We start from the raw sequence: 26,141 nt of genomic DNA, 5'->3' as shown, positions 1-26,141 counted from the left end.
TTTTGTAGCCATTTTTATTTTCATATTCATTTGTAGTGGGCATTTATTTCTGGAGCTGGCTTGATTTCAAATCACTCTCTTTGTGGTTTATTTGTCTATTTCCCTTGAGACATTTCCTTAATGGAGACTTGAGAAGTCAATAAGAAAACTGCAGGGGTCATTGAATTTAATAGTCAATCACCTGTTGGGGCTTGATCACTATAACTTTCTCACCCCAATATTCTTCTCTCAAAAGGAGACAATCTGTGGCATTTATCTTCTGTCAAGAGACACTCAGGAATTTATCTGATTCACTTTTTCTCACCTACATTGTATTGCTCTTCTAAGATCAACGTTGGCTGAAATGATTTTTCCTTCAAAAAATACTAGGCAGTTCAACTACTTGTCCCTTTTACTCGCTAAATAAATCAGATGGCTTGGAATCTTCTGGTCTTTATTTTACCATGTTCTGTTACTTTGTGTTAAAAATTACATTTTGGGATATAATTTGCAGCATATTTGAAAATGACATTCATGCTTTCTGTTAGCATTGTGTCAAATAAATGATACAATTATTTTTACACACAGTTTAGCTTAACTACTTAAGAACCATAATTAATCATTTACTTACTGCTAATCAAGAATATTTTTCACAGGTATTTAGTTTAGCGAGTTATCAGATATTCAACAAATTTTTAGATAGGAAAGAAGGAAGGTTTTTATATTTCAGAAATACAGAAACTTCTGAACAATTGTTAGTAATTCTGGAGGATTAGTAATCTGTTATCAGAAGAATCTTAAAAGAATGAGCAGGAAGGAGATAGAGACACAAAAAACCCTCCAAAAAATCAATGAATCCAGGAGTTGGTTTTTTGAAAAGATCAACAAAATTGATAGACTGCTAGCAAGACTAATAAAGAAGAAAAGAGAGAAGAATCAAATAGATGCAATAAAAAATGGTAAAAGGGATATCATCACCGAGCCCACAGAAATACAAACTACCATCAGAGAATACTATAAACACCTCTACGCGAATAAACTAGAAAATCTAGAAGAAATGGATAATTTCCTGGATGCTTACACTCTCCCAAGACTAAACCAGGAAGAAGTGGAATTCCTGAAGAGACCAATAGTAGGCTCTGAAATTGAGGCAATAATTAATAGCCTACCAACCAAAAAAAGTCCAGGACCAGAGGGATCCACAGCTGAATTCTACCAGAGGTACAAGGAGGAGTTGGTACCATTCCTTCTGAAACTATTCCAATCAATAGAAAAAGAGGGAATCCTCCCTAACTCATTTTATGAGGCCAACATCATCCTGATACCAAAGCCTGGCAGAGACACAACAAAAAAAGAGAATTTTGGACCAATATCCCTGATGAACATCGATGCAAAAATCCTCAATAAAATACTGGCAAACCGAATCCAGCAGCACATCAGAAAACTTATCCACTATGATCAAGTGGGCTTCATCCCTGGGATGCAAGGCTGGTTCAACATATGCAAATCAATAAACGTAATCCAGCATATAAACAGAACCAAAGACAAAAACCACATGATTATCTCAATAGATGCAGAAAAGGCCTTTGACAAAATTCAACAGCCCTTCATGCTAAAAACTCTCAGTAAATTTGGTATTGATGGAACATATCTCAAAATAATAAGAGCTATTTATGACAAACCCACAGCCAATATCATACTGAATGGGGAAAAACTGGAAAAATTCCCTTTGAAAACTGGCACAAGACAGGGATGCCCTCTCTCACCACTCCTATTCAACATAGTGTTGGAAGTTCTGGCTAGGGCAATCAGGCAGGAGAAAGAAATAAAGGGTATTCAATTAGGAAAGGAGGAGGTCAAATTGTCCCTGTTTGCAGATGACATGATTGTATATTTAGAAAACCCCATTGTCTCAGCCCAAAATCTCCTTAAGCTGATAAGCAACTTCAGCAAAGTCTCAGGATACAAAATCAATGTGCAAAAATCACAAGCATTCTTATACACCAGTAACAGACAAACAGAGAGCCAAATCATGAATGAACTTCCATTCACAATTGCTTCAAAGAGAATAAAATACCTAGGAATCCAACTTACAAGGGATGTCAAGGACCTCTTCAAGGAGAACTACAAACCACTGCTCAGTGAAATAAAAGAGGACACAAACAAATGGAAGAACATACCATGCTCATAGATAGGAAGAATCAATATCGTGAAAATGGCCATACTGCCCAAGGTAATTTATAGATTCAATGCTATCCCCATCAAGCTACCAATGACTTTCTTCACAGAATTGGAAAAAAAACTACTTTAAAGTTCATATGGAACCAAAAAAGAGCCTGCATTGCCAAGACAATCCTATGTCAAAAAACCAAAGCTGAAGGCATCATGCTACCTGACTTCAAACTATACTACAAGGCTACAGTAACCAAAACAGCATGGTACTGGTACCAAAACAGAGATATAGACCAATGGAACAGAACAGAGCCCTCAGAAATAATACCACACATCTATAGCCATCTGATCTTTGATAAAACTGAGAAAAACAAGAAATGGGGAAAGGATTCCCTATTTAATAAATGGTGCTGGGAAAATTGGCTAGCCATAAGTAGAAAGCTGAAACTGGATCCTTTCCTCACTCCTTATACGAAAATTAATTCAAGATGAATTAGAGACTTAAATGTTAGACCTAATACCATAAAAATCCTAGAAGAAAACCTAGGTAATACCATTCAGGACATAGGCATGGGCAAAGACTTCATGTCTAAAACACCAAAAGCAATGGCAACAAAAGCCAAAATTGACAAATGGGATCTAATTAAACTAAAGAGCTTCTGCACAGCAAAAGAAACTATCATCAGAGTGAACAGGCAACCTACCACATGGGAGAAAATTTTTGCAATCTACGCATCTGACAAAGGGCTAATATCCAGAACCTACAAAGAACTCAAACCAATTTACAAGAAAAAACAAACAACCCCATCAAAAAGTGGGCAAAGGATATGAACAGACATTTCTCAAAAGAAGACATGCATACAGCCAACAGACACATGAAAAAATGCTTGTCGCCACTGGCCATCAGAGAAATGCAAATCAAAACCACAATGAGATACCATCTCACACCAGTTAGAATGGCAATCATTAAAAAATCAGGAAACAACAGGTGCTGGAGAGGATGCGGAGAAATAGGAACACTTTTACACTGTTGGTGGGATTGTAAACTAGTTCAATGATTATGGAAAACAGTATGGCGATTCCTCAAGGATCTAGAACTAGAAGTACCATATGACCCAGCCATCCCATTACTGGGTATATACCCAAAGGATTATAAATCATGCTGCTATAAAGACACATGCACACGTATGTTTATTGTGGCACTATTCACGATAGCAAAGACTTGGAATCAACCCAAATGTCCATCAGTGACAGACTAGATTAAGAAAATGTGGCACATCTACACCATGGAATACTATGCAGCCATAAAAAGGGAAGAGTTTGTGTCCTTTGTAGGGACATGGATGCAGCTGGAAACCATCATTCCTAGCAAACTGTCGCAAGAACAGAAAACCAAACACCGCATGTTCTCACTATAGGTGGGAACTGAACAATGAGATCACTTGGACTCAGGAAGGGGAACATCACACATCGGGGCCTGTTGTGGGGAGGGTGGAGGGGGAAGGGATTGCATTGGGAGTTATGCCTGATGTAAATGATGAGTTGATAGGTGCTGACGAGTTGATGGGTACAGCACACCAACATGGCATGGGTGTACATATGTAACAAACCTGCATGTTGTGCACATGTACCCTAGAACTTAAAGTATAATAATAAAAATTAAAAAAAAAAAGAAAAAAGAGTGAGCAGAGAAATAGTATTTGTGGGTAAATCTTAAGAAAAAAGGCACTTATAAAAATCATGCCAGTAAGTTTTTATTTTCACACCATTTGTGTTAGTTGAAATATTCAAGAATGCAGCCATTTTAATCTGTGTTCTTTCACCAAGCATGGTGTTTCTGAGGTTCATTCTTATTGCTGCATATATCACTAATTCATTCAATTTTATTCCTATTCACCAGTTGATTGACATGTTAATTATTTCCTATTTTTAGCTACTATGAATAATCCTGCAATAAACATTAAATGAACATTCATGTGTCAGTCATTACAAATGCTTCTCAACTTACAATGAGGTTACATCTCAATGAAGCTATTGCAAGTTGAAAGTATTGTAAGCCGGGACATATTCAGTAGACCCAGCATCATAGTTTAGCCTAGCCTACCTTGAAGTAGCCATTTCAGCTCCTTTACGTTATTTTCTGTATGGTATGTATTTTTTGATCATTCTACTTTCTCTCTATTCTGGCTCTGAACCTAAAATGTATCTTTTACACAGCTTATAGTAGGACTTTGATTCTTTAATTCATAATGATAATTCAACAATAGTGATTGGCATGTTTTGTGTTTTGTCAATTCATGTTTATTATTATTATCTCCTTATTCCTTTTTTATTTAAATAACATCAATATTAGTTATAAATCAAACATTATAGTATATATTACTCTAAACAAACTTAACAATTAAAAATTTTTTTAAAAATGTTTTTAAATAAATTCAGTGAATACCATAAACTTATATTTCTTCCAAGGCACTAGCAAAAGATACCCAGTTACTTCCTCAACTTTCTCTCCAGAGTATGCTTTGCTGATAGTGGATCTTCTAATTTCATCATTTTTTGCAACTGCATAAGTTAAGAATTTCTTAGATTATTAAGTTTATACCTCTTTGTTTAATATTTTTTCCCTCAGCTTATCTCTTTCCACGTTTTAATGTAAATAGAAAGAAGAAACTAGGCTCTACCTTCAACATAGTGCTTAGAAAGTTCCCCTGTTAAATACTAAAGTCATTTGTTTGTAAAATGCTTTGAACATAATTGCTAATACAGAATTCAGCTGAGCTTTCTGAAACTGGGAAAGACTCTACTTTCTAATAGTGTGTTCATCAGTTAGTTACTTCTGAGTCCTCACCAGCAACACTTATAATGTTTATATTTCTACTAGCATTCTGGTTATGACAATTTAGATATTCTCTAAGAAGGTATACATTTTTCTACTGTGGTTCTCCCTTCCTTCAGAGTCTCATCTGCAGACTTTTTAACATACATTTCCACAGGAAGTCTGATCAAGGCTAATTAGGCTTTCCTTTTCTGCTATTTTGATCCCTAAAATTTTACTAGCCTTTATTCATTATCCAATTCTAAAGCCACTTCCATACTTTTATACTGTGTATGTATATATTATTTTCAAAGAACTTAAGAAGAAATTATATATGGAATACATATTTTATACATATTCTATATTAAAGTATATTATGATAGTTATATTACATGTAATATAACTATAAAGATATTAGTTACATTAACATAATATCTTAACATTTCATATTTTTACCATTTTTTGCATTCTTTATTTCCTATTGAATTGAGTAATTATCCAATATTCGTTAAGCCTAAAGTAGTTATCCAATATTCTTTAATATGTAAAGGATTTCCTTTAGTGTATTTTAAAGGATATATGTAGTAACTTATTCTTTTTTATAAATTCTGCTGATTTCTTTATTTGCATTTATTTTGGAATAATACTTTTCTGGATATAAAATTTTTGGCTGAGATTTTCTTTATCTTTTTTTACTTTCAGAAATGTGCATGTTATTCAAATGCATCTAATCTCTATTATATTTGAAGAAGTCTCCCATAAGTTTAAGTTCTCCCATTAGTCGTAAGTTCTCCCATTAGTCATAAATTCTCTTTTAAGCATTCTATCATTTATCCCTTGATGCTTTAAAGATTTTCAAATAAGAGTCCTTGGATCAGGAAAAAATAAAATAAAATAAAAGGGTTTTCAAATTATCTTTAACTTTCAGCAATTTCCACAATTGTTTAAATGTAGTTTTATGAAAACTTGACTTGACATTTGTTAATTTCTGTGAATCTATAATGTTTTCATTGAAATTGGCAAGTATTGTTTTCCTTTAAAAAAAAAAATATGTGTACACCCCTATCAGTCTGCTTTTTCTGGAACAACCATATAAACCCATTGCTTTGATAGATTTGTCTCATAGGTGTTTAATTTTGTTTCACAGGCCTTTGAAGCTCTAGTAATTTATTTTCAATTTTTTTCACTCTATGTGGGAAAAATAACTTGTATTAATTTGTCTTTAATTTCACTGATTATTTATCTGATATTGCAAATCTGCTGTTAAGCCCATTTTTTGATATTTTTATATTTTTATTTCTGTTATTATACTTTTCAGATATAGAATTTTGACTTGGATCTTTTTTATAGTTTATTTACAAATAATTTTTAAATTTCATGTTTATAATGGCTGCTTTGAAGTTCTTCTCTGCCTAATAAAACATTTTGAGCCATCTATGAATTTTTTTCTGACTATAAACTAAACTATTCTGATTATTTGTATTTTAAAATTATGCCCAATTTAAATTCTGATTTACTCTTCGATGTATTTTGTTTGCTTGATTTTTAAATAATTAGCCTGAACATAAACTGTAGAATGTGTCTCCCCTGTAAAGTATGGCTGTTGAATTCTCTGCTCAGTGTTTTTAATTTTATTTGTATTTTCTAACCTGTATTTCAAAGTATTAGCCTTACATCTACATAACTTAGTGGTCAGCCAGTGATTTGGGCAAAAGTCAAGCTCAAATGGATGAGTTTATAAGTCTTCTCCCAGATGTTTATTGAGAGTGCACACACTAAACTTTATCCAGTTCTCAAGTTATCTTTGGCTTTTTTTTCAGGGTCTGTGTAGGAACAGATCTCCCACTCATATGTAATATTTCAGCCCATGAGGGGCATGTGATGAAATTAACTTGCCTTTCTGTGGCTTTTTTCATTTCTAGGGTCTCTGTATTCATTTCTGGCTCATCTGAATGATACTAGCAAAAGATACCCAGTTACTTCCTCAACTTTCTCTCCAGAGCATGCTTGAGAGCCAAATCTGTGAATTTTAAATATTTGTTTTCTACAGAGCCTGTTTTCTTTTATGCTGAAAAAGCCAGAGTTTTGTCACCCATCGAGGATTAATTCAGCCTTTCATAAAAGCAAACTTTTGGTTTTGGTCCAGTCGTTGACTAAGCTTTAGGAGAAGGTGGAGCCCCAGGAAAGATCACAAATGCTTGTTGTTTTTAACTTATGATCTAGTAGTTATTCAAGAATAAACACTTAATAAGTTGTCTGCCTTTTATGGATTTCCAAAACCTTGCAGTGGTAGCTCTTGACAACTCTGTCCAATTTTATACCCTTTTGTGTGTGTGTGTGTAGGAACTTTGTAAACACCTCAAACTACCATAACTGCCCATTAATTTTTAAACGTTTTAGATTTGTTTTAGACTTTTTAGACTTTGGAAGTGTTAGGTGCTAATATTTTCTAATATGGAAAAGTTAAATAAACTTTTGGAAAAGATAATCTATAATTCAACAAATTTTAATGAGACATTTAGATTTGAGGGCCAATATTTATAGTTTATCACCTAGGCATTTCTTATTTATTCATTCTCTTGAAAACTTGTTTTGAGATCTCCTAGTTCTACGTGTATGGATACACAATGAATAAGATGCAAAAATACTGGACCCTGGGGCTAGTGTTACAGTTGAAAAATAAAAATAATTAACAAATGAATAAGTAAAATATATTGTTTAGTAGTTGGAGATGAGCACTGCGGAGAAAAATAAATCACGGCAGTGTGTACACAATCTGAGAAACGAATTAGACTTTCTGCAATTTGAATGAGATAAGCAGGGAAGTCAGTAATGAGAAGGCAAGTTTAGAGCAAATTCTTGAAGTGGTTTAAGAAATTAAGGAGAAAAATATGTAGACATTTTTGACAATGTTCAGGCAGAAAGCAGAAAGAATAAGTACAAAAGTCTGAGCTAGAAGAATTTACAGTTTTCCAGGAACAGAAACTGGATAAAAAATAAATAAGAAAGAAAGTAGTAGAAGACTTTCTACTGAGGTAGGGTGGGGTGTAGATAGGACTTTATGTCTTACAGTATGAGCTCTTAGTTTTATTTAGTGATATGGAAAATACTGGAGGATTCTAAACATAATTTACATGACATAAGTTTTAAATTAATCACTGTGGTTTCAATGTTAGAATGTCAAGAACAAAGGCAGAAAACACAGTTATGAAGCTATTGCAAAAATATAAGAAAGAAATGCTAGATGAGGGAGTATCGGTGAAGATTTGAGAAGTAGTCAGAGTCTGATGATATTTTAAAAGTAGATCTATTTGGATTTACTGACTGATGTAGGGTGTTCAAAAGAGAAATTAGGGAAACTGTGTGGCTTTGGACCGGCACAATTAAAGAGTTCACTTTGCTATTAGTGATGCAGATCCTACCGAGAGAGGGGCACTTTATGATGGAAATATACCTGGAGTTTGTTTTTGGACATGTTAAAGTTTAAATATCTATTAAACATTCTGATAGAAAGGAATCTGAAATCTGAGAGTGTCCATGCAAGTGATGTTAATTTGTGGGTTTTCCAGGCATATGCAATATTTAAAACTATGAGACTTCACATGATCATCAAGCCTAAAATGGCATCTACAATACTTCTCTGTCACTAGAGTTACCTAAAAGTAAAAATAATGTCTAAATGCTTATAAATGTAGAAGTGTCTAACCTCATTGATGTGTGGAGAGTAGCATATAACTATTACACTTGGTTTGCTGTAAGTTATTATTTACAGACTTTTTCCCCATAATCAAATCTTATAATATAGCCAATGTTTGGTTCTATTAAACTGAAAATTTTTACCAATCTGGTTAATTACATTTTTATTAACAGAGGAATTTTAGAGTTTCAAGTTTATAGAAAAATTGGGCATTTAGTTCCTATATCATCCCTGCCACTTAAACTTTCTCCAATTATTAGCACTCTACGTTACTATGACATGTTTGTTATAATTAATGGTTTGTTTAAATGTCTTAGTTTTACCTTTTGTCCTTTTTTCTGTTCTTGGATTTCATTCAGGATTACTTTGTAAACTTTAGTTGTCACATCTCCTTAGGCTTCTCTTGACTGTGATATTTTTCCAGACTTTTCTTATTTGTTTGATGACCTGACAGATACAAGGTCAGGATGTCCCTCTATTGGAATATGTCTCATGATTAGACTGAGATTATACATTGTGAGATGAAGATCACAGAAGTAAAATGCACTTTTCATCACATCGTATCAAGGGTACGAATTATCAACATGATTTACCACTATTGATGCTGACCTTGGTTATATGGCTAAAGTAATGTTCATCAGATTTCTCTATTGTAAAATACTCTTTATTATTATTCTTTTTATACTGTACTCACTGGAAGGAAGTCACTTCTACATAATATATTTCTCTCTTTTATGCCATTTATGAATTTATTTGATTATTTATATCTACATGAGTCTTGGATATTTATTTTACATATTTCATAATCCAATATTATGTACCTTTCTTTCATTTTATTTTTCGCTGAAATTGTGTTAGTTTCAGCCATTGGCAGTTCTTCCACTTGGCTGTCAGTTCTTGTGCCCCTTTGATGTATCTTCACTAGTGTGTGTTACACTTGGTTTGCTGTGTGTGTGTGTGTGTTTGTTTTGAGCACTTCCTTAGTGTCTGGCACTACAAGATCATCCACTAATTGTGTACATTTTCTCACCCAGTCTTAGAATCAACCATTTCTTCCAGGAGCTCTGATTACTTTTACCATATTAGCCAGGTTGATCTTGAACTCCTGGCCTCAAGTGATATGCCAGCCTTGACCTCCCAAAGTGCTGGGATTACAGGCATGAGCCACTGTGCCCACTGACTTTTTATTATTATTATTATCATCATCATCATTATTATTATACTTTAAGTTCTAGGGTACATGTGCACAACGCGCAGGTTTGTTACATATGTATACATGTGTCATGTTGGTGTGCTGCACCCATTAACTCATCATTTACATTAGGTATATCTCCTAATGCTATCCTTCCTCGCTCCCCCCACCCCACAACAGGCCCCGGTGTGTGATGTTCCCCTTCCTGTGTCCAAGTGTTCTCATTGTTCAATTCCAACCTCTGAGTGAGAACATGCAGTGTTTGGTTTTCTGTCCTTGAGATAGTTTGCTGAGAATGATGGTTTCCACCTTCATCCATGTCCCTACAAAGGGCATGAACTCATCCTTTTTTATGACTGCATAGAATTGCATGGTGTATATGTGCCACATTTTCTTAATCCAGTCTATCATTGATGAACATTTGGGTTGGTTCCAAGTCTTTGCTATCGTGAACAGTGCCACAATAAACATACGTGTGCATGTGTCCTTATAGCAGCACGATTTATAATCCTGTGGGTATATCCCCAGTAATGGGATGGCCGGGTCAAATGGTATTTCTAGTTCTAGATCCTTGAGGAATCGCCACACTGTCTTCCACAGTGGTTGAACTAGTTTACAGTCCCACCAACAATGTAAAAGTGTTCCTATTTCTCCACATCCTCTCCAGCACCTGTTGTTTCCTGACTTTTTAATGATTGCCATTCTAACTGGTGTGAGATGGTATCTCATTGTGGTTTTGATTTGCATTTCTCTGATGGCCAGTGATTATGAGCATTTTTTCATGTGTTTGTTGGCTGCATAAATTTCTTCTTTTGAGAATTGTCTGTTCATATCCTTTGCCCACTTTTTGATGGGGTTGTTTGTTTTTTTCTTGTACATTTGTTTGAGTTCTTTGTAGAGTCTAGATATTAGCCCTTTGTTAGATGAGTAGATTGCAAACATTTTCTCCCATGTGGTAGGTTGCCTGTTCACTCTGATGGTAGTTTCCTTTGTTGTGCAGAAGCTGTTTAGTTTAATTAGATCTCATTTGTCAATGTTGGCTTTTGCTGACATTGCTTTTGGTGTTTTAGATATGAAGTCCTTGTCCATACCTATGTCCTGAATGGTATTGCCTAGGTTTTCTTCTTGGGTTTGTAATGGTTTTAGGTCTAACATTTAAGTCTTTAATTCATCTTGAATTAATTTTTGTATGAGGTGTAAGGAAGGGATCCAGTTTCAGCTTTCTACATATGGCTAGTCAGTTTTCCCAGCACCATTTATTAAACAGGGAATCTTTTCTCCATTTCTTGTTTTTGTCAGGTTTGTCATATATCAGATGGTTGTAGATGTGTGGTATTATTTCTGAGGGCTCTGTTCTGTTCCATTGGTCTATATGTCTGTTTTGGTACCAGTACCATGCTGTTTTGGTTACTGTGGCCTTGTAGTATAGTTTGAAGTCAGGTAGCATGATGCCTTCAGCTTTGGTGTTTTGACATAGGATTGTCTTGGCAATGCAGGCTCTTTTTTGGTTCCATATGAACTTTAAAGTAGTTTTTTTTCCAATTCTGTGAAGAAAGTCATTGGTAGCTTGATGGGGATAGCATTGAATCTATAAATTACCTTGGGCAGTATGGCCATTTTCATGATATTGATTCTTCCTATCCATGAGCATGGAATGTTCTTCCATTTGTTTGTGACCTCTTTTATTTCATTGAGCAGTGGTTTGCAGTTTTCCTTGAAGACGTCCTTCACATCCCTTGTAAGTTGGATTCCTAGGTATTTTATTCTCTTCGAAGCAATTGTGAATGGGAGTTCACTCATGAGTTGGCTCTGTTTGTCTGTTACTGGTGTATAAGAATGCTTGTGATTTTTGCATGTTGATTTTGTATCCTGAGACTTTGCTGAAGTTGCTTATCAGCTTAAGGAATTTTGGACTGAGATGATGGGGTTTTCTAGATATACAATCATGTCATCTGCAAACAGGGACAATTTGACTTCCTCTTTTCCTAATGGAATACCCATGACATGATTTTATATTTTGAAAGCCCACCGACTTTTGATAGAGATTATTAGAAACTGAGATCTGGACAATAGATATGTTCATGGGCCTTGGAGGTAGCATTCTGTCTAAACTCTCTCAACTGAAAGATCAAAGAAATATTTGCACACATACTAATTTGCATACATATACGTATCTATAAATATTTTAGTATATAAACATCTGTATCTTTAGTAAATTAAATGAGATATTTTACTGATGTCTCCAACTCTAACCCATTACCACATGAATCATTCTAACCTCTATTGCTTGCTTATTTGTAAATTCCCCTCTATCAGTGAGAAACACTATGATCACTGTCTACCATCCATTTATTTAATTGTTCAAGTTTAATATACATGCATAGCAGTGTCAAAATTGATACACTTTATCACCACTTGAAACAAGTTTATCAACTAAAGTGTTTATAAGCATTTCCTTCTGCTTTTAGTCTTACAGAATCAAATCATTTCCAAATAACTCTTCCCCTCTCTTTTCATCTTCCTTTCTCTTTTCCCTTTTCAGTGAGGTTTTGTTATACATTTGTAACACCTTTAGATATTCTTCTCACAATTTGCCTGCTCTCCTTGAATTGTATGACCTCCCTAATGATTTTTAACATTTTCATATATTAAGCTTGTCCCCTTGTGTTGTAGACTCTATAGTTTTTTAAAAATGCATAGTGGCATGTATGTATAATTATAGATTCATAAGGAATAAAATAATCTTAGAAATTATCTGTTCTTCCTATGATCATTTCTTGCCTCAAATTTCTGGCAACCAATGATCTATTCAATGTCTCTATAGTTCTGTTTTTGACCAAATGTAATATAATTGTAATGGTGTAGTATGTAGCTTTTTCAGGCTTCTTTCTGTCACTTAGCAATGTATATATTTAAGGTTCCTCCATCTATCTTTGTGGATTGATATCCTATTTTATTTTTGTGAATGGAATTATATTCCATTGTGTTAATGTACCAAAATTTGCTCATCCATTCACTTTCTGAAGGACATCTTGTTTGCTTCCTGTTTTGACAAATATGGATAAACCCACTATAAACATTTAGGCACAAGATTTTGTGGTTCGTGGTGTTAAAAGAATGACTTCAGCTAAATTAAATTTAAAGAAGTTTAATTGAGCAATGAATGATGTCTGATTCGGGCAGCCCCCCGAATCACAGCAGATTCAGAGAGAATCTAGCACAGCCACATGATGGAAGTAGATTTACGGACAGCAAAGGAAAATAATGTACAGAAAACAGAAATGAGATACAGGAAAAACTGGATTGGTTACAGGTCGGCGTTTGCCTTATTTGAACACAGTTTGAACAGTTGGCTACGTTTGACTGGCCAAAACTCAGTGTTTGGCACAGTTGTGGGCTATGGTTGATTTACACCTCTACTTGTTACAGTTCACAATGTACAGAAAAACCTTAAGGCCAAATTTGAATATGTAAGAAGGCAGCTATAGGCCAAGGTTGATTTAACAATAGTTTTTCAATGCAGTTGGATGAGTAGCTACAATGTGTTTGCTGTACCATATGGTTAGACGATGGTTAGCTTGGTAAGAAACTGAAAAATTGTCTTCAAAAGTGAATTACCACTTTACACTTCCATCAATGAGGGATAAATATTCTTGTTGTTCTGCATCTCAACAACATTTGATGTTGTCAATTTTGTATGAGTTTAGCCATTCTAGGTGTGTGGTGAGATATATATATATCATATCTCATATATGTCATATATCATATATACACATATACACGTATATCATATATATGATATATGACATACATGTATGATATATGTGTATATATGATATATGTGTGTGTGTATATATATCACGTATAATATATATGTATAACCAAGGTGTGTGGTGATATATATGTGTGTGTGTGTATGTATATATATTCATTCTAGATATGAGGTGATACATATATATAAAACCAAGATATATATATATATATCTCTCTTCTCATGATAAAATTATATATATATAACATTGGTATATGTTTATATATATAAAGCACCTAGCTTCTCATGATAAAATTATATTTATAAATATACAATTATTATTTACAATTCCCTAATGACAATCGATGAGTCTATCTGTATATTTTTCTTTTGAAGTGTCTGTTTAGATCTTTTGCCACTTTTAAAAGTGGATTTTTTTATTGTTTTAAGACCTCTTCGTATATTTTGAATATAATCTTTTTTCATATGTGTGTTTTGCAAATGTTTCTCCAGTTTGTGGCTTGTCTTTTTATTCTCCTAACAGTGTCTTCCACAGACCAAGATTTTTCATTACAACAAAGTCAATATATCAATATTTTCTTTCATAGAATGTGCTATTTGTATTGTACCTATAAGTTCATTAGCAAACCCAAGGTCTCTAAGATTTTCTTGTGTTATCTTCTATAAGTTTTATATTTGGCATTTTACATTTATATATCTTTAGCTAATTTTGGAAAAGGTATAAAGTCTGTATCTGTATTGCTGTATATGCATTTCCAAATTTTTCCCCACAATTTATTGAAGAGACTATCTTTTGCCCATTGCCCATCTTTTGTCTTTGCTCATTTTTCAATGATGTGTGGACTGTATTTATGTAGCTCATTTTCTGGGTATTTTATTCTGTTCCAATATTATGTGTTTCCTCTTTTATTAATGCCATGCTATCTCAACTAATAGATCTATGTAGTATACCTTGAAGTCAAGGAGTGTCAGTCCTCCCTCCAATTTGGTTCTTTTTCAGTATCGTATTGGCTACTGTAGTCTTTGGTTTTCCACACATACTTCAGCATCAGTTCATAATATCTACAACAGCTTGTTGAGGTTTTCACTGGGATTGCATTGAATGTATAGATCAAGCTGGGAAGAACAGGCATCTCAACAATATTGTTAGTTCTAATCTTTTATCACCAAATTCTCCTGATTTGGAGCTTTTGTGATTTCATATACCAGAGTTTTGTAGTTTTCTACATATCACACACATATATATATATAATTAGATTGATATCTAAATATTACATTGTTTTGCTAATATAAATTGTATTATGTTTTAAATTTCAAATTCCAGTTTCCATTGTTAGTATGCTGAAAAGAAATTGATTTTTTGTACATTAACCTTGTACATTGTCAACTTTCTATAGTTGCTTAGTTTCAGGAATTTTTTTTTTGTGTATGTGCCTATTTGGGGGGATTTCTGTATGGGCAATCAGATGCTACATAAACAAAGCGAGTTTTTATTTCTTTCTTCTCAATCTGAATGCCTTTCAATTCCTTTTCTTCTCTATTTTAATAGCTGGAGCTTTCAATTTTTATGTGACTAGAAGTGCTGAGAAAGGACATTCTTGCCTCATTCCTAACCTTAGGGGTAAACATCTAACTTCTCATGATTAAATAAAATGGTAACTGTAGGATTTTGTAGATTCTCTTTGTCAAATTTAGTACACCTCTCTTTCTCTAGATTGCTGAGAGGCTTTATTTTTCTAATCATGTATGAGTGTTGAATTACATCAATGTTTATTCTGCATTAATTGATTAGTTGATATAATCATATGATTTTTCTTCTTTAACCTGTTTAAGTGGTACATTGTGTTAATTCATTATTGAATGTTAAAAACAAGCTTGCATACCTAAAAAAACTCACTTGTTCACAATTTATAATTATTCTGATACATTGTTGGGTTTGATTTGCTAACAACATATTGAGGATTACTGAATCTGTTATTCTTGGGATATATAGGTTTATAACTTCCTTTTGGCAATACCTTGATCTGGATTTGGTATTAGGTTAACCCCGGCTTCATAGAATGAGTTAGGAGGTGTTTCCTCTCATTCAAATTTCCAAAAAATATTATAGAGAATTTATATAATTTCATTCACAAATGTTTGGATGAAATCACCAGTAAAACCATGTAGGTAGGCTAGTGCTTTCTTTTATGGAAGGTTATTAATTATTAATTCATTTACTTCTGTTGATATGTAGGCCTTTTGTGATTGTTTGTTTCAATATTTCTGAGTTCTGGTAGTTTGTCTTTTTCAAGAAATTCATCTATTTCATCTAAGTAGGTAAATTTATGGGCATAAAATTGTTCATAATGTTCCCTTATTATTATTTCTCAATGTCAATGACATCATTAGTGATACTTCTCTCATTCATGACATAAGTAATTTTTGTCTATTCTTTTTTTTTCTTGGTTAGCCTAACTAGGACCATATCAATTGATTTTATCTTTGCAAAGAACAAGCTTTGAGATTCAGTAATTCTGTGTTTTCAAATTCATTTATTTCTATTCTAAATTTGATTATATTTATGTAATCTACTTTCTCTACGATGAAATTGTTCTTTCTCTTTCTCTAGCTTGTTATGGTAGAAGCTTACATAATTGATTTTAGATCTTTTTTTCTAATACACACATTCAAAGCTGTGGTTTTCTCTCCAAGCACTGCCTTCATTGCATCCCACTATTTCAATAAATTGTATTTTATTTTTTTGAATATTTCTTAAGATTTTTTTGAGATTTGTTTGATTCATGTTATGTAGAAGTGTGGTTTTTAATCTCTAAATGTTTTGAGATTTTTCAGATACATTGCTGTTTTTGAATTCTATTTTATGTTTTATACCATTGTGTCTGAAAAGGATACTTTGTATGATTTCTAATTTTTAAAATTTGTTAAGCTGTGTTTTTTAATTCAAAATGTGATCCATTTTGGTGAATGCGCCATGTGAGCTTGAGAAGAATGCATGTTCAACTGTTCATGGATGAAGTATTCTATAAATATCAATTAAATCCAGTTGAGAGATTGAGAGATGATTCTCTTCAGATAAGTTATGCCTGTGATGATTTTATGCCTGTCAAGTGTATCAATTACTGAAAAATGTGTGTTGAAGTCTCCCACTATAATAGTGTAGTTGTCTATTTCTACATGCAGTTCTATCGGGTTTTGTCTTGTGTTTTTGACACACTTGTTTTTAGGTGCATATGCATTGCAGATTGCTCTTTCTTCTCGGAGAATCTAGCCCTTTATCATGTAATTTTTACTTTATGTTTGATGATTTCTCCTGTTCTGAAGTAAGCATTCTCTGAAATTAACATATCTACTTCAGTTTTCTTTTGATTGGTGCTCCCATGATATTTCTTCCTCCATTCTCTTTTATCTCTTCTTTCTTTCTTTCCCTTTCTTTCTCTTTCTTTCTTTCTTTCTTTCTTTCTTTCTTTCTTTCTTTCTTTCTTTCTTTCTTTCTTTCTTTCTTTCTTTCTTTCTTTCTTTTCTTCCTCCATTCTCTTTTATCTCTTTCTTTCTTTCCCTTTCTTTCTCTTTCTCTCTCTTTCTTTCTTTCTTTCTTTCTTTCTCCCTCTCCCTCCCTCCCTCCCTCCCTCCTCCCTCCCTTCCTTCCTTCCTTCCCTCCTTCCTTCCTTCCTTCCTTCCTTCCTTCCTTCCTTCCTTCCTTCCTTCCTTCCTTTCTTCCTTCCTCCCTCCCTTCCTTCCTTCCTTTCCTCCTTCCCTTCCTTCCTTACTTCTCTCTCTTTCGTTCTTTCTCTCTTTTTTCCTTTCTCTCTCTCTCTTTTTTTTTTTTTTTTTTTTTTTTTTTTTTTGAGACAGAGTTTCACTCTTGTTGCCCAGGCTGGAGAGCAATGTCACGATCTTGGTTCACCTCCGCCTCCCAGATTCAAGCGGTTCTCCTGCCTCAGCCTCCTGAGTAGCTGGGATTGCAGGCACGTGCCACCATGCCCGGCTAACTTTTTGTATTTTTAGTAGAGATGGGGTTTCACCATGTTGGCCAGGCCGCTCTTGAACTCTTAACCTCAGGTAAACCACCCGCCTGTGCCTGGGATTACAGGCGTGAGCCACCGCACCTGACCTTCTTCTGTTTCTTTTTATTTAAGGAAGGTTTCTTGTAAAATATATATAGTTTATGTTTATTGCTATCCACTAACAATCTCTGCTTATACTTGTTCTGTATAGACCACTCTTTTTTTTTTTTTTTGAGATTGAGTCTCGCTCTGTCGCCCAGGCTGGAGGGCAGTGGTGCGATCTCGGCTCACTACAAGCTCCACCTCCCGGGTTCACGCCATTCTCCTGCCTCAGCCTCCCGAGTAGCTGGGACTACAGGCGCCCGCCACCACGGCATGCTAATTTTTTTTTTTTTTTAATTTTTAGTAGAGACGGGGTTTCACCATGTTAGCCAGATTGGTCTCGATCTCCTGACCTCGTGATCTGCCTACCTCGGCCTCTTGAAGTGCTGGGATTACAGGCGTGAGCCACAGCTCCCGGCCAGATCACTCATACTTAAAGTGATTACCTACAGTTGGGTTAATATTTACCCTGTTTGTAACTTTTTTCTATTTGTTGTGTTTGCTCTTTGTTCTTCTGTTTTATAATCTTCCCCACATGCTTTGCTCTCTGAAATTTAAATAAGCATTCTATGACATTTAATTTTCTCTCTTCTATTAGTATATCAATTAATATATATGTATATATAGCAATTAATTTTTAAATTTTGATTTTTTTGAAATTATTCACTTTTAGTTGGATGAAAGTGGTTTTCCAGATGTTTTCAATATATATGAATAACTAACCTAAGTCTACTTTCAAATAAAAGTATGCAGTTACAGGAATAGGGCAAGTATTTTTTACAATAAAATTTCTGATTGCTTCCTTATTCCCTTTATAACTTTGCCATTCAATTCACTTTTCTGTATGGTGATAAACACTCAAATATGGTTACTATTATTATTTTGGACAAGCAATTATTTGAGTCACTAACAATAAGAAAAAAAATATGTTTTATTTTCCTTTCATTTAATCCTTTTCTGACACTTTCCTTATGTAGATCTGAGTTTTTTATCTATATAGTTTTCATTCACTCTGAAGAAATTTTTGGAAATTTCCTGCAAGCTAAGTCTACTGGCAACTCAGATTTTGCTTGTCTGAGAATGTCGTTACTTCTTCTTTACTTCTTTAGTTCTTATCCTTGTTCCTCTGTAGGTAAGATGTTTTTTACTCTGACTTCTTTTATAAACCTTTCCTTATATGTGCTGTAGTTTGAATACGGTGTGCCAAATTACAGATTGTTTTGGGTAGTTATTCTACTTAATCTTTGCTGTCGTTATGGGTTTTAGGAACTTCAGCTTTCCCTAGTGTTCTTGTACCCTCCACAGCTACTGTCTCTGAGTGATTTTAAGAATACCTTCTCTGTCGTGCAGCACTTTCAATTGTAATTCATCATTATTATACTGGAGCTCTACTGAAATGGATAGTGGTAGGGTGTGTGGGAGGGAAAGTAGCCTATAATCCTTTGATTGTAAGAATGTATTACTGTAAATCATTTCAATTCAATTTTCTTATGAATTATTTCACCCCTTGTTGTCTTGTGTCACTGGGCTATGTCATTTTATTTATTTATTTATTTATTTATTTATTTATTTATTGACGTCATCTGACTCTGTCACCCAGCCTGGAGTGCAATGGCATGGTCTTGGCTCACTGCAACCTCCATCTCCTGGGTTCAAGCTATTCTCCTGCCTCAGCCTCCTGAATAGCTGGGACTACAGGCACATGCCACCACACCTGGCTAATTTTTGTATTTTCAGTAGAGACAGGGTTTCACTATGTTGGCCAGGCTGGTCTCAAACTCCTGACCTCGTGATCTGCCCACCTCGGCCTCCCAAAGTGCTGGAATTACAGGGGTGAGCCACCGTGCTTGGCCTATGACTTTTATTAATGTTTATTAGCATTTAAAAAATCTTCTTACATATGACAGGAAAGCTAGAAGGGGCTAACGTTGGATAATTGTCCTTTCTCCCTCCAAAAGACTCTAAGTAATTTCCCTTGGATTGTTGGCCTTTGTTGTGGAAAATACTCTGCAATTATACCAAAATGGCTACTTTTCTGCTTCCCATTCCGAAAATGTATGAACGTGTTACTCAGATCTTCAACATGATAACCTGATGGAATTCTCATAGATAAAACTGACAAAAATTTGGAGAAGGGCCCCAGAAGTTTCTTATTGACAAGCTAATCCATTCTCAACCTCTGGGAATTCATCAAAATTACCTATTGTAAATTATCCTACTATTTTATATCTCCAGAGTTTTCTGCCCCAGGTAAGTTGATAGAGGCTGTTATTTGCTGTATTTGCCTCTTTATTCAGAGTTCAGGTGGTCGTTTGTCAACTGATCTGAATTTTCTGATGGGTCTAATAATTTCCTTTCTGTTTGTTCAGGTGTTTTTTTTTTATTTTTTGTAACGATGAGAATGACAAGATCCAATATTTTTACATGTTGGAACTGAAAATAGAAGTTTTATAATCACATTTTAATGCCAAAAAACTATTTTATGTGCTAAGTTGTAAAGACAAAAGCTATAATTTTTTCTGTGGTAACACATATCTATCGGACTCCAGGAATGGCTGATAAATTGTCTTTATCAAGTGATATTTTTTAATTTATAAATACATTATTTGGTGAGAGTTGGCTTTCTGTATTAATTATTCATTTTTCTGCACTTTTTTTGCAGTTCTCACCATGAATATGTATTATCTTGTCAAATAATTTAAATGAAAACAGCAGTGTAAATGGAAGTTTTGTAAATAATAATTTCAGGTATTTAAGACAGTTGCTTGGGAGGAACAGAGGTTTGCTTTTCCATATAAAAGATGTTATTACTTTATTTGTCAATTAATTGTAGTGTTTTTGAAATAAGGTTAATTTCTCAAGCATCAGAACTAATATTCTTGAGTATATTTAGAATACTATAGCCTAGTTTTCCAGCAATGTAAATTATATACACTGACTGCTGCCAAAGAAGTAGCTGTGGTTCCCTTCTACGTTTATTCAATTCCAAAATTTGGAAAGCCCCCAAAGGTGTTACCGGCATGAAAAGTACTGAGCATTGGGCATCTGGTAAACTTAATCAGTCATTTGAGTTTTCTCCTTGAAATGGGTGCTTTCTGCAGTTTTGGCATTGGTATTTACAATAGTTAAGTCAAGAATAAAGTATTGCAAAATATTATAATACAGACTTGACATGTATTGAAAACTACTATGAGGTAATGATGAGATTCCAGCATGAATCTCATGCCTATGAACATGAAATGTGTGTCCAATGCTCTTTTATCATGACTTCTTTTCATATTAGATAAAGTGATGCCTTCATTATTGAAAGGCATGACTTATTTGTCAGTACAATACTACTTACAGACATAAGCTTTTAAAATTAATACTTAACGTTTTAGTAAAAGCATCAAATATATGCATACTTGAGGACTCTAAATGTCATCATTCTTGAAAATCAAACTTTTAAATTATTTTCTGTCTATAATTTATTACTCCCACTAGATTCTGCCTGCTAATTTGTTTGGCATTCTATTACTTCCACATCACTGCCACTAGACAGGGCTCAAACTGGCCTCTCTGAGAGCTGAAACTAACATGTACATTTTCCACAAAAAATTTGTTTTAGCTCATATTAATTTTGAAATTGTATTTAGCAAAATTTTTAGCGGATTTTCTTGGTTATTTGTGATAAAATATTAAAACTGACTTGGGTAACTGTTATTAGATTATTGAACTACAATAAAATTTTGGTAAATTAATGATCCTGAAAATGTAACTCCTCTGGAATATGATTTATTTAACCAATATTTTAAAGTTACAGGTATATTATCTTATATGTATTGGTTTTACTTTTCTATTTCATACATTTTTTCTAACATTGATATTATTAAGTCTTATAGTAATAATTATTATAATACTGAATAATACAATTATCTCGCGAATATGGAAAGCTACTTGGTAGAGATGGAAGCGCACAAAGTGAACAATACATAAAGGAGTAAATATTCATTGTTTATTATCTAAAAATATAGATATGTATAATCCAAAATGGAATAATTCAATCAAATCAACACAATCTATCACTTATATATAATAATGTTTTTTCAGAATATTGTCTCTATTCCTTATCATTTGAAATATACTCTTTTATGAGTGTTATTGCCCTCATTTCTAAATTAATAATGAAGATGGGTATGTTTTAGAATGTATATTCAATTAAGTTTGTAAAAATGCCCTTATTCCTGGCTTATCATCATGTGTTCTCACTTATTGGTGTTAGCTAAATATCAACACAATTGAACTCATGGAGATAGAGAATAGATGGATGGTTACCAGAGGCAGGGAAGGGCAATGGGAGAGAAGAGAGGAGGTGAGAATGGTTAATGGATTAACAAAAAAATAAATTTAAAAAAGAGAGAATTCAAGGTATGAATAAGATCTAGTATTTTATAGCACAACAGAGGGACTATAATCAATAACAATTTAATTGTACATTTTTAAATAACTAAAAGATTATAATTTAATTGTTTATAACACAACGAATACATGTTTGAGGGGGTAGATTTTAAAGATCCCGTATAAATATGTGTCTATTAAAAAATGCCTTTTTTGTTGACTCTATTTTTATACTATTAGTAGTTTAAATTCAAATAGTGGAAAAATTATGTTGATAGCATTGTTAATAACATTTTGCATAGCTCTCATACTTTTAATTCCCGACTGCTGTCAACATACTATACATATCCTCTGTTATTTTCTTTAACATTTCTGTGAACGATACATGATAACACTGTATAAATATTTTTCTTTAAAAATTATGGGATTAATATAATTTTGATTAAGTTACAGTATCATTTCTTCTGTTAAATAATGAAGAAAGGAACAACTTCTATGAGTCCTTAATGTATTATGATAAACACTGAAGAATAATTACTTCTCTAATTATTGTTAGAGAAAATAATGAATGAGCTCTACTCCTTGTCCTCAGTCTTGGTCTGTTGATACTGACCTCTGTCACAGGGGCCATACTGAAGCCTCTTCTCTCTAGCTCACTATTCTCGATAGTTTAACTCACTCAAGGAGAAACCCATATGCTTTCTTCTCATGAAATTTCTGGCCTAGGAAGTTTTAGTAGCAATTGCTGTGCTTCCTGTGCAGCTTGCAGAACTGTGAGCCAATTAATCTTTTTCTTTTAAATGACCCAGTCTCAAATATTTCTTTATAGCAATGTAAAAACAGCATAAGACAGAATCTACTAGTCAAATTCTACAAATAAAGAATTGTGAGCTGTCTTATAAAAATAAAAACAAACAGAAAATGTCCTACAGAGATTAGTGATTGTAACCAGAGAGTTCCATATTTGCCTTATATGGGCATAAGTTGGCAGCCTTCAGCCTGGGGTTGGCTGAGGGTTTAGCTACTAAGACTAGCGGAGACTCAGTTGCCTGTGTATGAGGGTACACTCTTAGATGGATTACAAGCTGCTTGCACATTAAGCTAGCGGCAGTTCACTATATGCAGCTGCTTTGGGCCAGATTTTTCACCCAAGTTTAGAGGCTTGTTTGGGCCAAATTAAATTTAATTTAACAGGTGTTTAGAGGAAAATACAGAATTACTGCTGATCGGTGCAAGTGTCCTTTTGGGAATTACTAAAATGTAAAAATGATTGTGGTGATGAATATACAACTCTGTGAATATAGTAAAAATAATTAACTGTGTCTTCTTAAAAGGTGAATTCTCTGATACATGAATTATATCTTAATAAAACTGTTATTTTTAAAAGCAATTAATTAGCAGTCTCTCATATACTTTCTCATGTATTCGCATGTTGATATTGTCTAGAAATTTTATTTTTATGCCTCTAATTTTTATTTGGCGATTCATGATTAAGTTACTAAATTATTTGATTATCATTTCTTCCATATTTTTTAGCATTACTTTGAATTTATTTCTCAAGTACTTTCTGAAGGAATGTTTTAAAAATGTGCCTTCATTTGACAAGTGTGATGGTTAATATTGAGTGTCAACATGATTGGATTGAAGGATACAAAGCATTGTTTCTGTGTGTGTCTGTGAGGGTGTTGCCAAAGGAGAAAAACATTTGAGTCAGTGGACTGGGAGAGGCAGACCCACCCTCAATCTGGGTGGGCACCATCTAATCAGCTGCCAGCACAGCTAGAAAAAAGCAGGTACAAGAAGTTGCAAAGAGCAGACTTGTGTCTTCCAGTCTTGTCGTTTCTCCTGTGCTGGATGCTTCCTGCCCTTGAACATCAGACTCCAAGTGCTTGAACTTTTGTACTATGAATTTACGCCAGTGATTTGTCAGGGGCTCTGGGGCCTCTGGCCACAGACTGAAGGCTGCACTTTTAGCTTCCCTACTTTTGAGAGTTTGGGTCTCAGACTGGCTCCTCAGCTTGCAGATGGCCTATTGTGGGACTTCACCTTGTGATCGTGTGAGTCAATGATCCTTAATAAACTCCCCTTCATATATACATCTATCCTAATAGTTCTGTCCCTCTGGAGAAGCCTAGCTAAAATAACATGCCTTTGAGTTCTTGTGTGCCTCAGAACATTTTTATTGCCCTGAAAATTAAATAGAGTTTTGAATAAATGTATAATTCTAGGTTCAAATTTCTTTTATCACATTTCTATAAAAATATAACTATAATATATTATTAAATTCTATGCTGCTATTGAAAAAGCTAACATCAATTTTATTTTTATTTATTTGTAGATTATTATTTTTTTCTCTGAAGTTTTCAGGATGTCTTTCTTTTTTATCTTATTAAATTTAATCTAAGTGTATAATTTTGATTATACAACCCAGGTGCCATCCTTTGAGACCCTTGAATTTGAATTGTGATAGTTTTGATTTACAGGTTTATGTTCATTATTTATTAACTATTTCTTTATATGCATGCTTTCTCTTTCCAAAGATATTTAATTAATTCTCTGTCATTTTTAACTTTATCTTTTCTATTTCTTAGTGTTTATTTTATAATTACTATTTGTCCTATGGCATTTCAGAAAAATTATATCCATTTCTGAAGTTCTGCTTCATGACATGAATGGTGTTTATTATTCTCGCTTTCTATCATGGTGGTTCCTTTTCGCAGATGTGTAATTATTTTGGTTATGTGTGTATATTCACCTTGGAATATAAGCATTCCTGTCTAGTTACATGTACAGAAGTAAGGCAAAAGTACAGACATCAAGTTGTTTGTCAATGTGAGCTTAAAAAGAGGGTAAGAGTAGACTTAAAATAGAGTGTCAGGGAACACAAAGGCACTGCCAGCTAACCCAATTTGATGCAACTTCACTCAGAAATTCTCTAGCGAGGGAAGAGACATTTTATTTAATTTTTATTCTACAAACACTCGACATTTAGAGAAAGAGGGGTAAAGAAGTAAAAGTCTAAAATACCTGATTATCCATAACCTTCTTTTATCAATATCTCACCCAGCAAGGATGTGGCATACTCATATACCTGCAAACACTGCACATTCTGAGCCACATTCTGAACCGATAATGCCTGGGGGGTGTGTGTGTGTGTGTGTGCATGCGCGCGCGTGTGATGACAGCACAGACAACGATGTTTCTCACTTTATTTCACTTTAAATACAGTTCCAATTCTCCATTTTAATTCTGTATGTTTTCCTGGATTTATTTGTTTGTTTGTTTGTTTTTGTAGAGACAGTCTTGCTCTATCACTCAGGCTGGAGTGCAGTGGTGTGATCTTGCCTCACTGCAAGCTCCACCTACTGGGTTCAAGCAATTCTCCTGCTTCAGCCTCCCAAGTAGCTGAAACAACAGGTGTATGCCACCACACCCGGCTAATTTCTTTTGTATTTTAGTAGACACAGGGTTTCACTGTGTTGCCCAGACTGGTCTCCAACTCCTGAGCTCAGGCAATCTTCCCGCCTTGGCCTCTCAAAGTGCTAGAATTACAAGCGTGAGCCACTGTGCCTGGCCCCTGGATTGATTTTTTGGAAGAAAAGCTGAAGTCTGTGCTGGTCTACCTTATTGTCAGGAACCAGAACCCTTATGCTGTCTTACTCAAACTTATCACTTCTCTCTGTCACATTATAGCACCTTCATACTTATTAAGATATTATTCCATAAACTTCAAGTAATTTGAGATGGGATTGGGATCTTAAATCATTTGGCAAGTATACCCGGTTTATCCAATCCCTCCAGATATACCTCCAGAAGAATTATCAATTTCACCCACTGAAGAAAGCATAAGAATTTGTTTTCAGTCAATTATAGCAAATGATAAAGTTTGGGGGACAATGTGAAACTGACATTTCAGAACATAATTTGTTGAAAAGAAGTAGATACCTTGGAAGTGAAGAAATAATTTTAAAGATGATTTCATTCATGGAGGATGAAAAGTACAGGACTTGCTTTAAGGCAATGTCAGT

This window comes from Macaca fascicularis, chromosome 7, assembly GCF_037993035.2.
Source record: "Macaca fascicularis isolate 582-1 chromosome 7, T2T-MFA8v1.1".
In the NCBI taxonomy this organism is placed as follows: Eukaryota; Metazoa; Chordata; class Mammalia; order Primates; family Cercopithecidae; genus Macaca; species Macaca fascicularis.
This window is presented reverse-complemented; position numbering follows the sequence as displayed.